The sequence below is a fragment of the Mesoplodon mirus genome, assembly GCF_964341445.2.
Source record: "Mesoplodon mirus genome assembly, chromosome: 3".
Taxonomy (NCBI): domain Eukaryota; kingdom Metazoa; phylum Chordata; class Mammalia; order Artiodactyla; family Ziphiidae; genus Mesoplodon; species Mesoplodon mirus.
The window spans coordinates 12,074,713-12,093,011 of record NC_138978.1 but is presented as its reverse complement, the minus strand read 5'-3'; positions in this window follow the sequence as shown (position 1 = coordinate 12,093,011).

The window sequence follows — 18,299 nt, the reverse complement described above, 5'->3', positions numbered from 1 at the left end:
TGATAACACGTGTTTTTGTTTTTTTCGGATTTATACCCAGGAGTTGAGTTTCGAGGTCATATGGTAGTTCTATTTTTAGTTTTCTGAGAACCCTCCATACTGTTTTCCACAGTGGCTGTGCCAGTTTACATTCCTACCAACACTGTACCAGGGTTCCATTTTCTCTAAAAATTGTAAATTTTCTTCCTAGGGGTAATTGAGATGGTAGTTCAATAATAACATAAGATCAGGTGAAGTCTAAAGAAATTTTAGAAAACCTGGATAAAGTAAGAAAACATCTGTTTGCTGGCATCTGAATGTTAGAGAGACACCAAGACATGTGGGCCAAGTTCTGGAGAGAAGGGAAACACAGACGCAAGCTTGACATTTGGTGCAGCTTTTCTCCTTGGGGCATTTGCTGATTCAAATCTTACAGCCTAGGAGCTGAAAAGCCAAGGAGTTCAAAAGACTCTAACCACAGAAGCTGCTGGCATCCCTTGACTTGTAGGTGCAGCACTCTAGTCCTGCCTCTGTGGTCACTGCCTCCGCCTCTTCTTTGTATATAATCTCCTCCTGTCTCTCACTTATAAGTACACTTACAGATGGCACTTAGGGCGAGGATAGTCTCAACTCAAAATCCTTATATCCGCAAAACTTTACCTTGTAAGGTAACATTCTCAGGTCCCAGGGATTAGAGCCTGAGATCTTTGGGGCCACCAGTCAGCCCACTGTAAGCCCTAAATGTCTTCTCTCCTGAGGAAGGTCTAGGCTGGGCAGAAACCTCGACAGACATCTACCAGAGGCCAGATTGAGAGCCCTTTTAGAAGGTCATTTCTCAGCTCATTTGGAACCTTGCTATTGCCCTTTTTTTTTTTTTTTTCTTTTCTTTTCGGTACGTGGATCTCTCACTGTTGCGGCCTCTACCGCTGCGGAGCACAGGCTCTGGACGCACAGGCTCAGCAGCCATGGCTCACGGGCCCAGCCGCTCGGTGGCATGTGGGATCCTCCCGGACCGGAGCACGAACCCATGTCCCCTGCACTGGCAGTCGGACTCTCAACCACTGCGCCACCAAGGAAGCCCTGCCCTTTCTTTTTTCCTCCTGTTTGTCCTCAACAGGGGGAAGCATTAAGAGTCAATGAGGGGCTTCCCTGGTGGTGCAGTGGTTAAGAATCCGCCTGCCAATGCAGGGGACACAGGCTCGAGCCCTGGTCCAGGAAGATCCCACATGCCGCGGAGCAACTAAGCCCGTGCGCCACAACTACTGAGCCTGCGTTCTTGAGCCTGCGAGCCACAACTACTGAACCCTCCATGCCTAGAGCCCGTGCTCCGCAACAAGAGAAGGCCATGGAATGAGAAGCCCACGCAACGCAACAAAGAGTAGCCCCTGCTCGCCACAACTAGAGAAATCCCGGACGCAGCAACGAAGACCCAATACAGCCATCAATTTAAAAATAATAATAATAAAAAAAATAAATGCATTAGCAGATTTTGGGTTTCCTCTCATTGTTAGTGTATTGCTTTTATTCCTAAGACCCTAAAAAATTGGAAACCATTCCACTTACCAGGAACACACTTTGCAACACGGATCCAGGGGAAGCTGTTTTCTTCCGTAGACACTTCATGACCCCGGTTTCCACAACATCAGGCACTGCTGGCTCTGCCAAGTTGCTGGAGAAGGGCACCTTATCTGCAAAGTCACGAATCCAAATGGGCCCCCCTTGGCAAGGGTGGAAGGAAGTTGTTTGGCTTAGCTTCTTGGGGGATCAGAAGTTTGGGAGTGCTGGGGGGGGACTGCAGGTACCTTGCTGTCCCTTGGTACAACGTCAGGGGAAAGAAAGGTCACTGGTAGCTTCTCAGAGCTACCAGTTGGGGCTGTGCAGAGCGTCTTAGTAAATGCCATTTTGGTTGCAAATAACAGAAACTCAAACCGGCTGAAGAAAAAAGGCGACATCTATGGAGAAGAAAAAATGGCTCCTGCCTGTCCAGACTCCTCCGCTTTGCTTGCCCTTTGATTCTCTAACCTTCCGCATTTCCTTTCAGTAAACTCCTTTTCTGTTTAAGTTAGCCACAGGAGATTTCTGTTGGTTGCAACCAGAGAATCTTGAGTGATACAAAACGTCCTAGTGGAACCCAAGGGCAGGCATTGGAATGGGCCTTTCCAAGGAAAGAAACCAGGAACCAGAAGGTCATCAGGAATCAGGGCAACTTTCTGCATCAGTTGGAATGCCTTCAGCTTTTCTTTTTTTTCCTTCATGGAGCTCATAATCCATTCATTTTTTCAATAAACAATTATTGAGTATCTATCCTGTGCCAGGCACCCTCGTAGGTCTTAGAGTTCCATACAGGTATAAAATATGCCAAGACCCCTGCCCTCAAGTAGCTCACATTCTAGTGAAGATAAGACATGGAGCACATAGAGTATATTCACAACACAGAATAAGAAGAGCTATGCCATGGACACATATACACCAGCAAACATCAAATAGATAGCTAGTGGGAAGCAGCCGCACAGCACAGGGAGATCAGCTCAGCGCCCCGCGACCACCTACAGGGGTGGGACAGGGAGGGCGGGAGGGAGGGAGACGCAAGAGTGAAGAGACATGGGAACACACGCACATGCATAACTGATTCACCCTGCCACAAAGCAGAAACCAACACACCATTGTAAAGCAACTACACACCATTGTAAAGCAACAAAGAAGAAAAAAAAAAAAAAAAAAACAAGAGCTATGCCAGAGGGATGAAGCATGACTGTCTTCATAGACCTAGAAAGCACAGATGCAATTATCCTGGTAGAGAGGGCCTGGGCAGAGAATCGCAGGTAGGTGAACCTGTGTGCACAGAGAACATGGTATGTATGAGAAGCTGCAAGTTTTCAACATCCGTGGAGCAAAAGAGTTCTTGCAAAAGTAGTGGGAGACGTGGCTGAAGAAATTGGTTGAGGATGAAGCATAAAAAACCCACTGAAGTGTGATCTTTTTTTCCTGAGGAGTCATGGGGGAGCCATGGAAGATTTTTAAGCTGTTTGAGGACATGGTCAATTCTCTGGGTTTCAGAAAAGTCCCTCTGCAGTCTGGGATGTGGTGAAAGTTGGGCTGGACCTTTCACCAGCGGGCATGCTCCGTCGCTCAGGAAAGGTTTTCGCTCTGCCTTGGGAAATTTTTCACGCCGCTCTGGCAGCGGAGCTCGCCCCGCCCACGGCTTCTCCTCACTGGATTGGTTGAACTCAGGGAGGCTACCAGGAGGCCCAGTGGACCTCCCAACTGCACACCCCCGCCCCCGCCCGTTAACGCTCTGGGCGCGCGCTGCCTTCAGCTTTAAATAACAGAAACCTGGATGTGGGTAGATGGTAAAAATTTGGAGCCCCTCCCAAATGAACTCTAGCCATGTGGCTTGCTTTGTCTGATGAGGTGTTGGCAAACACATGGCAGGTGGAGACTTGAAAAGTGTGCTTTGGGGCTTTCTCTCTCCTGTTGCTCTTGGAAACCTGTACCCACACACGTGGCCTGGTCTGGCCTGCTGGGTGATGAGGGACCACACCAGGCAGAATCAGACGTCCCAGCTGAGGCCTTTCTAGACCAGGGTTTCTCATTCTCGGTACTATTGACATATTGGATCAAATAAGTCTTGGTTGTGGGCAGCTGTTCTGTGCACTGCAGGATGTTTAGGAGCATCCCTGGCCTCTACCCCGAGATGATAGGATCACCCCCACCCCAGTTTAACAACCAAAGTGTGTCCAGACATTGCCCAATGCCCCCTGGGTGGCAAAATCGCCCCCAGTTGAGAACCACTGTCCTAACCCAGCTTGCCGGGCAATGACTAGGCAGGCATGCACACGAAGTCACCCTAAACTAGCCCCAGCCAAACCAACCAGACCAGTACAAGTGGCCAGCTTGACGCCTGGAATCATGAGAAATAATAGTTGCCATTTTAAGTCACTAACTTTTGAGTGATTTGCTCCACAGCACAAACAGGTACATCTGACTACAGTGGCTGAAACTGATAGGATTTATTTATTTATACAACAGGACATACAGAGGTAGGCAGTTCAGGTACAGTGCAGAGCACAGTGATGCCACAAGGCTCCCACCCAGGCTTTTCATGTCTTTCCACTCCACTGTCCTTTGAGGTGGGCTTTGGTCTCTTGCTTGTTACCTGGTGATCCCCAACACGGCTGTTCCAGCTCCAAGTCCGAGCTCCAGGAGAGGAAAAGGAGACAAGGCAAAGGGACAAAGAGAAAAACTTTCTCCTAGCAAAGCCTTGCCTTTAATTCCAGAAGGGAAGCCCTGCCCAGGGCCTTCACCTGCATGTCACTGGCCAGAACTGAACAACACAGCCAGGTCTAGCTGCAAGGGAGGCTGGGAAATTAGGGCATTTCACGTTCTGCTTATACAGTAGAGGGAGGCAATGACTAAGGGGCTTGTAGTGTCTGCTGCACTGTCTCTCTGGGGGTTGTCTTGGTTTCTTCTTCTTTTTTTTTTTTTTTTTTTTTGCCACACGGTGTGGCTTATGCGATCCTAGCTACGTGACCAGGGATTGAGTCTGGGCCCTTGGCAGTGAAAGCACAGGGTGGACCGCCAGGGAATTCCCTGGGTCTGGTTTCTTGTTTCTACTTGTTGCTTATCTATCCTGGCCATCTCTTTCTAAGACTGGCTTTGTTTCTCCAAACACAGTGGGAGAAATGGCCACCCCAGCTGGGAACTGCATCAAGACTTTCAGCTCCGGGCCATTAATAATCTGTGTGGTAACTCCGTGTCCCACTTCCAAATATCAAGGGCACAGGTGCTGATTGGCCCAGCTTGGGTTAGAAGAGAAACCTGATTGGTCTGGCTTGGGTACACTATCTACTGATCAGCCAGTCAGGTGTGGCCAAGAGAGCAGCAGTAGGTAGGGTAAACCTGGTTGGGGAATGTGCATTCTCAGAGAAAGGGGTGTGTGGCTGAGGAGACACCTAAAGAACCATCTAGTTCAAGGAGTGAAGAAAGGACATTGCCATTGTGGGTTGCAATGTTGATACAATAAAGATTAACACGTCCTTTGAAAGACCTCAAATACAGTGGAGTCCCATAGGCATTACATTTAACTTATGCAAATTCAAATATTTGTATTCAACCAAAGTATTTTTTTTCCCACACAATTTGGCTTCCAAACATGAGCCAGCTACTTAACTACTGCCTGACCAAGTGATCTTTTCTGGTGCTGGAGATTGCTGTTTTGGATTTGGGGGATATGGTACAGTATAAGTAATATGTTCTTTATGGAAAACTGCTGGGATTTTCAAGATTATTTTTAAGGTCAGGTGATGCTCACCCTTCTCACTGTGTAAGAAGTACCTTTAGTGGAAGATCATGAAAATCATTTTTCCCGTTTCCTTCTAGTTTTAATCAGTATAAAGAATGCATTTGGTTTTAAAATATCAAAATACTTTTATTGTGGCTTTTTAAAAATAAAAGTAAATGATATTCATGGCTTCTGGCTCTTCCTCCTGTTTTGTTTGGTGGTCTCTGGCCGTACAAGAAAGGCAGGGAGAGAACAGATGGCTGGAGAGAAGGCAAAAATGAGGTTCTCTTCAAACACCACGGGAAAGGGGTGTGTCCACCTGGGCAGTGTGTGTTCTTTGATGACTGGGTACTTGGTCTGTCCTGATGGCCTGGGACTTGACCTACTGGGCTGTCTTGGTGCGGCAGAATGGGCAGCGTGAGATGGAGTTAGAAACCTGGGTTCCAGACCCAATTCTTGAATTTACTAGCTGTGTGACTTTAGACGGGCCATTTAACCTCTCTGGGCCTCAGCTTCCTCCTTTGTAAAATGGGGAACATAATGCTATTTACCTCCCAGGGCTTGAGAGAGGATTAGACGAGAAGTGTTTTGAACACCGCAGAGCGCCATATATACATGACTCACTGTTATGGAAGCGATAAAACTGGTTGCTGTTCACATTTATTATAATCAATTCAGATATAAATGCACTATACCATGGCCCCAACAGCCCTGAGGTTACCATTCTGTCCTGAGGCCCCAGTACACGCCCTGGGTTTTCTCAACTGCGGGCTTCTCAGAGCTCCTTGGAGGTGTGACATTTGGGTTTGTCACTACCCAAACACATAATTGCATCTACCAGGCCTAGGAGTCTGAATTTCAAACTTATTCTTCATACGCCTGCATACGTTTACATTCATAATATCTGTGAAAAGAACCCCTCTCCTCACACACTCCAAAATACAGTATTGTGCAAAATACCAGTCTAGGAAGCAACACACTAGGGTAGCAACCTTTAATGTCCTAAAAAAGCATCTTAGTAGTTTGACGCAGAAGAGTTACACTGACTCACGGAGGATCACGCGAGGCCCAGCGGGACGACGTTTCTAGTTCCTTCCACCAGGTTTAGAAAACAGAAGGCTCTGGCTGGATTTGCTGGACATTTCTCTCTTCAGCATCTCCCTTCCTTGGTCCATCTTTGGGGTGCCTTTTCTGGCTCCAACCTACAACAAGCAAGAGCAACAAATGCCCAAACTCTATAATTGTAGGGAGATCCCCAAATATTTCTCAAATGGCATTTTTTGTTACTCAAAATAAAATCTTTGTTGTAAAAAATATTTATATACACACATAGACGTGAGCAAAATGAAGGTAAAATGATCCACCATTATCACACTACCCACAGGTAACCTTATTCACATTTTGGTGTACACTCTTCCAGATACACAGATAACATTTTCTTCTTACATTTGCACCTTTTTTTGAACCAGGAGTTTCTGATTATAGGCAATTTCATTGGGATGGACTTTCTCTCGAAAAGCTGTTACTGAACTGAATGCCTTATGTCTCTGATGTCTTAGGAGGGTAAAATGCAGCATACTCTAGGGGGTCTGTCTAACCCTTTTCTGAGCACTACTCCTGGATCCAGGCAGCCATGTGTGTGACTCTGTCCCTGGTCATAGCTGATCGGGCACTTGGCACGGGCTGGGCTTTTAAGATGGTCACTCCCAGGATTTGGGGTTATGGGCTCTAAGATGCTACTTGCTTCCTGGGCTGGTCCTTTGAACTGGGGGACCATGAGGTCATTCCTTCCTGTCACATGACTGGAGAGAGCAGAGATCAGGGGAGCCACACAGAGACACAGAGAGGAGATACGGCCTGTGTGTGCGTGTGCGCATGCTTGTGTGTGTGTAAAAGAGATGATGCCTGAGATCTGATGGCTTACCAGTTCTATTTCGAGGCCAGGCTCTCTTTCAGCTCCCAGTTTTTATGAGGCACTCACCCCTATATCCTTAAAAAAGCCCCCTCCCCCCCTTTGTTTTTTGCGGTACGCAGGCCTCTCAGTGTTGTGGCCTCTCCCGTTGCGGAGCACAGGCTCCGGACGCGCAGGCTCAGCGGCCATGGCTCACAGGCCCAGCCGCTCCGTGGCATGTGGGATCTTCCCAGACCGGGGCACGAACCCGTGTCCCCTGCATCGGCAGGCGGACTCTCAACCACTGCGCCACCAGGGAAGCCCAAGGCCCACTCTTGGGGAAGGAGTCGCCCAAGTTACACTTGGCAAGGAACCTGGAGGAAACCTTTCTGTACTGACGAGATCCTAGACACCAAACTTCTAAGCTCAGGCTGGAGGGCAGGGAGAATGGGAAGCTGGCTCTTTGCTCTTAGCCGAAGCACCATCTGCCCCGCTTCTGTTAAAGCCAGAGGCAGCGTGAAGTTCCAGGGCGTCTCACATCTCAGAGAAGCATAATGTTCCCACAACATCCGGGACCCATCCCAGTATCTCCTCTGCCATTTCACATCCCCAGGTGGTCCTCAGACAAAACCTAGATGTAGGGCAGTTTCTGCCTCCTCCCAGCTCAGTCATATATGTGAGTGAATAAGTAACAAACTTCCAGTCGTTTCCACTTTGCAGGGTGGCAAACGTCTCAGATCAAGTGGGGCCCTCAGGATGCTCTCTATCCTCTTAACATCCTGCTCTGGGGACTAACCACCTTCTGGTCTTAGCACAAGGATGCTGGTTGAGAAGCTTCTATTTTCCAAATATATCCCTCACCTAGAATATCTTCGTTTCTTCCCATGATAATTTGGTTGCCTCAGCATGACTGTGGCCTTTTATCAAACTTGAATGTCTCCTCTCTCATATTCAACCAAAATGTGTTTGGCTTTCTAGCTTCCTGAGAGCTCACCTCTACTGTCTGCAAAGTGGGAACGTAGACTGGCTTAATTCCAGTTCCAGGGCTGATTTGTCAATGGCAATGTTTCAACATGTTCAAGATTTCGTAGTCTTAATTCTCAACTTTGAAGAGAATTCTAGAGGATGCTTCCTTGAAATTTCAGAGAAATGCCACTGGAAATGTATCCGGTTTATTACCTGGAGGTTTCTAACCTAAAGGAGGAAAAGCTAGCACTCAGCTGGGTGTCAGATCTGCACTGATTCCCAGCTCTCCTACTGAGCTGTGTGGCTCTGGACAAAGAAAGTCTCTGAGCCTCAGACACCTCATCTGTCAATTGGGTATAATAACAACACCCACCCCATAGGGTTGTTGTGAAGCTTAAAAGAGATACTGCACGTCGAGTGTTTGGCTCTGTGCCCGGCACATGCCAAATGCTCAATACATAATAGATGTGGGATAACTGTCAACTGGGCTTCCTGCTGACGTTCTAGGGTTTTCTCTCTTCTCTCTTCTGGCTCACCTGGAAATGTGAGTTCTGCATCTTTGAGTTCTTCATCAGCTCTCCAAACATTCGTCTCTTTAACACAGAAAGAATATTGACCAAATTTAGCTTATGTTCTTCTTTGCCTTTTGCATCAGAGAAAAATGGATTTTTCTCAACTTTCAGATGCTACCCATTTGGATGGAATGTTGAGCCTTCCTAGGTGAGGAGGTGAGGATAGAGGTCTGCAGAAGGGGGTGTGGCTTTGGGGTAACGCTACACTGTCCTGCTGCACCTTTTAGGGAATCTCTGTTCCATATTCCAGCAGAGAAGGAGGTGGTCAACCAAGAAGGCTATGAAGGATACTGTATTCTTCTTGGAGGACAGATCTGCTTTAGCTGGAAGCAGAGCCTCCTAGATCAGTGGAAGAGGCTGTAGATGTCCAGTGGCTTTCCACCCAGTGGAAATGTTGAAAGCCCCATTGGCTAACCTCCCTGGCAGGGACGACAGGGGCCTGTTGGGAAGCCAGCATCACTGAAACCTTGGAGCTTGCCACTCCCTTGGGGTTTGATTACTATTGCTGACCCTGATCTGCTCAAGACCCTGCACCTCAGGGGCAGCTCATCAAAGAAAGAGCATCCCCTAGGCACTGGAGACACAAAAGTGAGAGGGAACTGGGGTCTCCCTTGCAGACCGACACTCCGCAGGTGAATGTGCAGTGGTGTCAGGAAGGAGACGTTCTCCTAGAGCCCTGAGCATCCACTGGGGTCGCCAACCTGATTCCTACAGTGGCCAGGAAAGTAAAAGAAGTGGGTGAAGTGAGCTGGGGTGGTGGTGGACAGCAGCAAACACATGAGCCCAGCGCCTTTCTAAGGGGCCTGGAAGATGGAGGCTTGTGATGGTGGCTTGTGGGTCTGTGGGCCTAGGGTCGCCAGATCTTCCAAGTTTCCCAGAGAAGCTGGAAATCCAGAGTATTCCAGGAAACTGCCCTAGTTTGAAATGTAACTAAAAAAAAAATCCCATGGGCCAAATGGAATATATCTGTGGGCTGCCATCTTGCGACACCTGCTTCAGAACCTCCCTGCTTGGTGTCTAGTTGGTGCTCAGTAAATGTTGGAGGGGTTGCCAGATAAAATACAGGATGCCCAGTTAAATCGGAATTTCAGAATGAAGCCAACAAATTTGTGAGTGTGAATATGCCCCGTGTAATATTTAGGACATTTATACTGAATAGCTTTTGTTGTTTATCTGAAATTATAATTTAACTGGGCATCGTGTTTTGTGTTTGTTTGTTTTCCCCTCAATCTGGCAACCCTACCGGGTAGTCACAAAACTCAGGGAGGAAATAAGGCTGTCTTTTGGGACAGGGCATAGGTGCTTACAAGACTCTTCCATTCTCCCAGAAGGATGCTAACTCTACCCTCAGAGGACTGTCCGTGAAGGCTGATGGGCCCGTATTGAACTGACAGTTGCCCTCCAGGCATTTTCCGTGGAGAAGGCCTCGAGCCTGCAGCCACTCAGTATTTATCACAAACTCAGTTGAGACAATCACTATCCAAATTCCCAGGTATTATAAAGCAGGGGTTAGTTTTAAACCAACAGCCTTCTTCTCTCCCACCCCATACCCCCCCTCTTTTTTTGCAGAACCGTTTATCCAAGCAAAATCCCATGAGGAATTTGGGGTATAAGATAATGGAGAGCTTCTCTGGCGGGAGAAAGGTGTGTGTGCTTTGAGAGTCACACCCGTCCATGGCACCCAAAGGCTCAAGGGAACCCCAGTTTAAACATTGCTGCAAAATTCCTTCCTGGATTAAGTTCCGTCAGTGGGCAACTGGGCACTGAAGGGCAGAGCCTGGCCCCTGTGCACCTGCTTTTCCTGAACTTTACTGAACACACTGGGATGTGATGAAGGGGGTGCGGGAGGGTCTTTTTCTTTAGCCTTCTTCTATCCGTAGGCTGCATAGGCCTGGCCACATGGTTCTACTTCATCATTGTGGGCGGAAGAGCACCACCCCAAGCCCCTCCCATCCCACGCTCCTCCTACACAACATCTACCAATTGTGGGGCTTCCCTGGTGGCGCAGAGGTTGAGAGTCTGCCTGCCGACGCAGGGCACACGGGTTCGTGTCCCGGTCCAGGAGGATCCCACATGCCGCGGAGCGGCTGGGCCCGTGAGCCATGGCCGCTGAGCCTGCGCGTCCGGAGCCTGTGCTCCGCAACGGGAGAGGCCACAACAGTGAGAGGCCTGTGTACCGCAAAAACAAACAAACAAACACACAAACAAAACACACAAGTGGCACGGAAGAAGCCAGAATCTTGAGAATACCTGGGCCCAAGGAAATCTTGGAAGATAGTGAGTTAAAGAGAATAGTGAGGATAATGACGATGGTAGGAGAGCGTGTATGCTTTGTGGTCCTATGTGCTAAGGCTTTTGCATACAAGCTCCCATTGGGAAGGCTACGAGCTAGGTGCCATTTTTATTCTCATCTTAAAGAAAAGGGATCTGAGCTAATTAAGCAGAGGGAAGGTTAGGGGGTTTTCCTGGCTGAGACCACAAGGCAAAGCGGTGGTCACGCCCCCTAGCCAGGACTTGATTGGCTGGAGATTTGATTGGCAGGAGAGCTGAGCGGCTTCTCCTGCCAGAAGCAGCCGGTGCCCTTCAGCCTTTCTTACACTTCAAGCCCTAAGAAAGGGCTTGCGTGCTTCCCAAGTGGCAACTTCTGTGCATTTAAAAATTTCCTATTGAAAATTCCAGCCTTAGCCCATTCACAAAAGGTATCTGGGTCCTTTCTTGGCCGTGGCCCTAGTCGTATTCACCAAAGAGAAGAGCGCGTCCCATACGAGCTGGCGGCTTTGGGAGGACCGGGGAAGGCGTCAGCTGGCAGGAAGCTCCCTGAAAGAAATAGAGGAATCCCCACCCATCCATGAGCTGCCTATTCTTCCCCCTTAGAAACGGGGCTTGCGATGTGCCAGGCACTGCAGGCATTTTGCCATTTAACCCTCCTGCTGCCCCACGCAGTAGGCCCCTTGCTAACAGTTTTGGTTGCTTTTGTTGAGGAACCTGGGATACAGAGGTCAAGCCACTTACTCAGGGTCATTCGGGGCAGTGGTGGGGCTTGACCCCTATTTGTTTGACTCCAAATCTGGCCTCTGAACTCTGAGAGACACTGCCGGCTTCTCGAAGGATGTGGGATGTGGATTCGAGTGAGCACGGCCTGGGCCGCGGTTCCCGTCCCTCTGCCACATGGACAGAGCCACAGGCCCAGTTCGCTGTGAAGGCCCAGCATCTTATACCAAGTCTCATTTTCACAGCCAGAGATATTAGTGTGGAAATACGACTTTTGATTCTTGAAAGGTCTGCTTGGTGAAGAGATGGTCAAACATTAAAACTACAAACTCCATTTTTGGGGGGGCAATTCTGAGGCTTAAGATGTGTCATTTCATCTCAGTGCTTCAACCTTGCCACCTCTGTGAACGGGTGAAGAGTTTCAAAGTTTTATACAAAAGGCTAAAAAACTAAGGCTCGGGCTTCCCTGGTGGCGCAGTGGTTGAGAGTCCGCCTGTCGATGCAGGGGACACGGGTTCGTGCCCTGGTCTGGGAATATCCCACATGCCGCGGAGCGGCTGGGCCCGTGAGCCATGGCCGCTGGGCCTGCGCGTCCGGAGCCTGTGCTCCGCAATGGGAAGAGGCCACAACAGTGAGAGACCGGCGTACCAAAAACAAAACCAAAAACAAAAAAAAAAACAAAAAAAAAACTAAGGCTCCTTGTGAAAATACCAAGTGTAATACTTAGAAAAGAGGAATTCTACTTTCTGTTCATTTCTGCTTAAAGACAATGAAGATATACTCCCTGGAAGGAACGGATGCCAAGACAGATGTATACAAGTGCCCTTTAGGATCCAGCAAAACTTTCAAATGTATTATTGTTTTCTTCCTGACATACAAGCTGGCATGTCCCTTGTATTGTGTATGAATGAGGCAGCCCACGAATAATGCATGTGAAGCCTGATTATGTAAATCCTCAGGTTTTCAGTACATGACAATGGCTTTTTTTGGGCCCTTCTCTGTCCCATTCTGTGGTCTGGTGTCTCTGCTTTGGGGCCTAGTCTGCCAAGCCCTGGGCGCGGAGGTGGGGGGCATGTCGGAGAGGGGTGAGCTCTCCAGAGGGCACATCAAAGGGAAAGTCACAACTCTGTCACTGGCCCAGCTCTCCCTGGCATTGCTTGGTGTGAAAGGAAACTGTCCTCTGCCTGAGGCAGCCCGATGACACATGCAGACTAAGGCCTGTGATGTTTAATTCACAGCAGTGAGCACTGGAAACACCGCATCCAGGCTCCCTCAGAGCAGGACAGCCACTTTTCATTTCTGGGGCTCTAAGCCAGAGAGCCTGCTGTCTGGAAACCTATTGCCTGGAAGGTTGGCAGGATGGAGGGCAGGCTTCTGCAAGGAACTATCTGACCATCACCTCCTGGTTGAGGAGAAGGGCACCCTTCTACGACCTTGGCCTCCTTAGAGCTCATGCAGGCAACAAACACACACACGCAAATACACACACATGCAAACACACAGCACATACTCACATGTACACACATACACGCAAGCATGCGTGTACAAATACACAGCCCCAAGTCAGAAAGACTGGAGTACTATTCTGGCTACTCAGAAGAGCAAACCCAAATCTTTATTCTCAGAGAGCTTATTCCTCGGTGTATCCCTGGCACCTGGCAGAACAATGAAAATCAGAAGCGCCGCCTTTAAAAACACTCGGGCTGTTCACTCAACTGATTGTGGTCATCATTTCAGGAGGCAGGGAAGTCAGATCATGATGCTGGACACCCTTAAGCTCAGTACAGTGCTGTGTGTCAATTATGTCTCAATAAAACTGGTAGAAAAAATAGTTATCTGGATAGAAAGAACAAGATAAAATACACGAATTATCAAAAGTTAAAAAACTACAGACGAGCTAGACTATGACTCTCAGAAAGCACTGTTCACAACAGCCAGGACATGGAAGCAGCCTAAATGTCGATGGAGGAGTGGATAAAGAAGATGTGGTACAAATATACAGTGGAATACTACTCAGCCGTAAAAAAGAGTGAAGTAATGCCATTTGCAGCAACATGGATGGACCTAGAGACTATCATACTATGTGAAGTAAGTCAGACAAAGACAAATATCATATTATATCACTTATATGTGGAATTTAAAAAAAATGATACAAATGAGCTTATTTACAAAACAGAAAGAGACTCACAGACTTTGAAAACAAACTTATGGTTACCAAAGTGGAAATGTGGTGGGGAGGGATAAATTAGGAGTTTGGGTTTAACATATGCACACTATTATATATAAAATATGTAATCAACAAGGACCTACTGTAGAGCACAGGGAACTCTACTCAATATTCTGTAATAACTTATATGGGAAAAGAATCTGAAAGAGAATAGATATATGTGTATGTATAACTGAATCACTTTGCTGTACACCTGAAACTAACACAACTCTGTAAATCAACTATAGTCCAATATTAAATTAAAAAAAAGAAAGTTAAAAAAAATAGAGGCAAGCTAGACTATGAGTCTCAGAGAGGTTAAGCTAACACATATATATGGAATCTAAAAAAAAAAAAAAAGACACAGATGTAGAGAATGGACTTGAGGAAATGGGGAGGGGGAAGGGTAAGCTGGGACGAAGTGAGAGAGTGGCATGGACATATATACACTACCAAATGTAAAATAGATAGCTAGTGGGAAGCAGCTGCATAGCACAGGGAGATCAGCTCAGTGCTTTGCAACCACCTAGAGGGGTGGGATAAGGAGGGTGGGAGGGAGACGCAAGAGGGAGGGATCTGAGGATAAACGTATGCATATAGCTGATTCACTTTGTTATACAGCAGAAACGAACACAACACTGTAAAGCAATTATACTCCAATAAAGATGTTAAAAAAATTAAAAAAAGCTGCCTGAAGTCACACAGTAAATGGCAGAACAAGAGTCTAAACCTAAGTCTGCCTAACGCTAAAGCTATTCTGCCACCTTCCTTTGCAATGAGCGAATGCATTCTGTGCTGCCTGGATCCCACTGGGACTTCAGTTGGCTGTTTCTAAAGGGAGCTGAGGGGCAGCCTCAGAGGCTCTGCTCCGAGCAGGGACCTCTCACCTTCTGCTGCCTGATCGCCCTGGTGACCCTCTTCTCCTGGTGCAGCCGCTCTTCCATGTGCGCCAGGGCCTCCTTCAGCAGCGCCTTTTCTTCGGCCTCTTTGGAGATGTCGTTCTTCAGCTTTGCCACCTGTGACTGGTACATCTGAACCGACACTTTGCTCTGCCTGAGCACACAGGGGAGACAAAGTCTCTTTTCTCCTCATCTTTCTCACTCACCACCAATGCTCCCGACCTGGGAGATCCTCAGAACACTTCCATATATGCCTGGCTTCGCGGTTTCCTTACAAGTGGGGGGAAGGCTGAAGATGTGGGGACTAGAGGGCAGAATAAATAGCCCATTGGCTGTGGACGTGCAGCATGAAGGGGGCAACGGTTATGCTACCAGCCCCTCCCAATTTTCCAGAGAGGGTGGGGGAACGGATACCACTGAAAATAGGATGGAATTATGAAAAGCACACACATGGTGAAACATCAGACACATTTATAAAAGGTGCACCTTATTCCTTAACAGTAGGGTACTTTAACTGCTGCTTTCTTGCCCAGAGACTTGGGTCCATCAGGCCCTGAGTCACCATCCCGCCTGCCACACTCCACACCCAGGCCTCTGTCCTCTTGTCCTGGTCCCTACGGGTCTGCAGCTGCCCCGAGGTTTAGCCTGGAGAATGGAGGCCTGGGCCTTTTGCCGGAGACATGGGCCATACTTGAGCTGTTCAATGTCCTTCTCGTATCGTCTCAAAAGCTCCTCTTTTCTCTGCAGCTGGTTCTTGAGTAGGGTGATCTTATCAAACACCAGGTACAGGTCTATTTCTCGAAGCTGGTAGACTCTCTCCCTCTCTTTTGGGGAGAGGTGTTTCATGGACACGTGACCTGACATACCTTGGATGTTCATCAAATTCCCGAGGGTTTGGCTCATGTCCATGTACTACGAGAAAGCATTTCGCAGGTAAGAGGCCTGGCCCAAGACCACTGGTGACCACTTTGAGGAGGCAAACGTCTAATTCTGTTTCATTCATTTTCTGCAGTTGCAGAGAAGAAACACATGCTTTGCAAATGAGTGCATTTGGGGTTTTTAGTACGACTTTCATTTTCCCCCGCATCCATTTACACTATGCCTTTTTGAGAATTGGGGGGAAGTGGGGAGGGGGAATGACAACAGACATAAACATTCATTCTTACTACCCAGTCTTGCAAGGAATTGGGCTCTGCAATTTCCAGCCCATGCTGGGATAGGAGATGGGTCTCGTGGAGCTACTGTAACAACTAAACATGTATGTGGAGTTGATGTTTAAACTATCTGCAGGGCACACAGGTTTGGACAGGAGGGGACTGATGCTGGGTATACCTACCAGCTTTTCACTAAGATCTAAAGCGTCAGCCAGATCCATTTTCCTTAACTTCTCAGAGACCATGATGGACCCTGGGCTGGAAAGGCCATTTTGAGGCTGAAATTAAAAAAAAGAAGAAAAACTCTCTTGGCATTCCATTATGATTTTCTACATCCAGAAGAATAACCCAAACAATAATGGAAGAACTGGAAAGATACTAAAGAATAATTTGAGAGAGTTGATTTTTTTAACATCTTTATTGGAGTATAATTTCTATACAATGGTATGTTAGTTTCTGCTGTATCAAAAAGTGAATCAGCTATACATATCCATATATCCCCATATTCCCTGCCTCTTGCGTCTCCCTCCCACCCTCCCTATCCCAACCCTCTAGGTAGACACACAGCACCGACCTGCTCTCCCTGTGCGATGCAGCTGCTTCCCACTAGCTATCTATTTTAACTTTGGTAGCGTGTGTGTGTATATATGTCCACGCCAAGAGAGTTGGTTTTAAATCCAGTCTGACTCTGTGAACTGCTTTCTTTATGACTGTGTTCCTACCCCTTCAGAGCACGACTGCCTTTGAAATGATGCATCACTTGTGCCGTTCTTTGGCCACCGTCTCGTCTGTCTTCCCTTTAGGCCAGTGGTTCTCAACCGGGGGTGACTCTGGCCACCCTAACCCCTCCAGGATATTTAGCAATGCCTGGACACATTTGTGGTTGTCATAATTGCTGCTGGCGTCTAGTGGGTAGAGGACAAGGATGCTGCTAAACACCCCACGATGCATAGGGCAGTCTCCCAAACAAAGAGTTACCTGGCTCAAAAAATCAGTACCGCTGATGTTGAGAAGACAAGCTCCAGAAAAATGGGGACCATGCGGCTTTTGCTCACTATCTCCCTCCTTGTGCCCAGCATAGCACCTGGCACCGAGTGGTGCATAGTGGGCATGTTTGTTGAATGAACGAATGAAGGTTAAGTGGAAAATAGCCTCCCTCCTTTTTATTAAAGGAATCTCATTTCTGTGCAGCAGAAACCATACCCTCACAAAATTTGGCCCAACCTTCTCCTAGCTCTGGAATCTGGTGGGTGGGCATCACTTCAGACCCTTTCCAGAGACAATGCAGATAGTGTTTGCAGCTGCATCTCCCTAAGACCCCAACCAGCCAGCTGGCTTCTGGAAGCCCAAATGAGTGCATGGAATGGCCACCAGTCTGAATAGGTTACCCGAACTGAACGACTACAAATAACCATAATAAGCCTCCTTAAAAAATAAATTGCCTTTTAATGCTTGCCATGAGCCTCTCTTAGCCCTAGCATTTGTTGGCACTACCCTGAAAACCTCTGAGACTAAAAACAAAACAACTAAAAAACTATAATGGCCCCCAAAGTGACTGTGATAGATAAGCGTGGACATATTTGTCTATGTATCTATGGAGATGAGAATAAAAGAGGGTATCTGAAGATGACAATAAACCGGGCAGATCTGCTGCAAAAAGAACCTGAGATACTGCTCAGTGTCTTCAGCTACCCTGAGCTGCATCCTCTGTACCTCTCCAGACGCCCCCTCTTTTCCTGAGGGGAGGGTCACTAAGGAAGAGCCTGGGCTACAGGATCCAAGCACACAGTCCCCACCCGGTCTCTGCAGGCTAGCAGACAGACCACCAGGGACACACCCCTGGTGTGTCTTCAATCAGTATTCTGTGACCTTGGGTGAGGTACTTGACCTCCTGAAGCCTTAATTTTTCTTATCTGTTAAATGGGGACAATAATAGTAACTATGACACAAGGCTGCTACGATGGTTAAATGACATAAGGCATGGAGCCGGCTGAGCTCAACGCCTGGCACACAGTAAGCAGTTCACAGATGTCAGCTATTCTTCCTCCTGCTCTTTCATTTAATTACTGCCAACCTTGGAGGACTGAGAGTTAGGAGGTTTCCTGCTCTGTGGTGTCAGTGGTGGGATGAGGGCTTGTTGCCAAGGAGAAGGTCTTGGAAGCAGGACCATCAGGACGTGAGATCCAGCTGAGCTCCCCACCTGGAGACGGTCCCTCTACTCCCAACCTCAGAGAAGGAAGGTTCGATTTTATCAGGAAGACCAACACGTTTCTGAAGACTCACATCTCTAGACGTGTGAGCAAATGTCTAGAAAAATTGTAGGAGAAAATGCTGGTACAGATAGGATGGCTTTATTATGT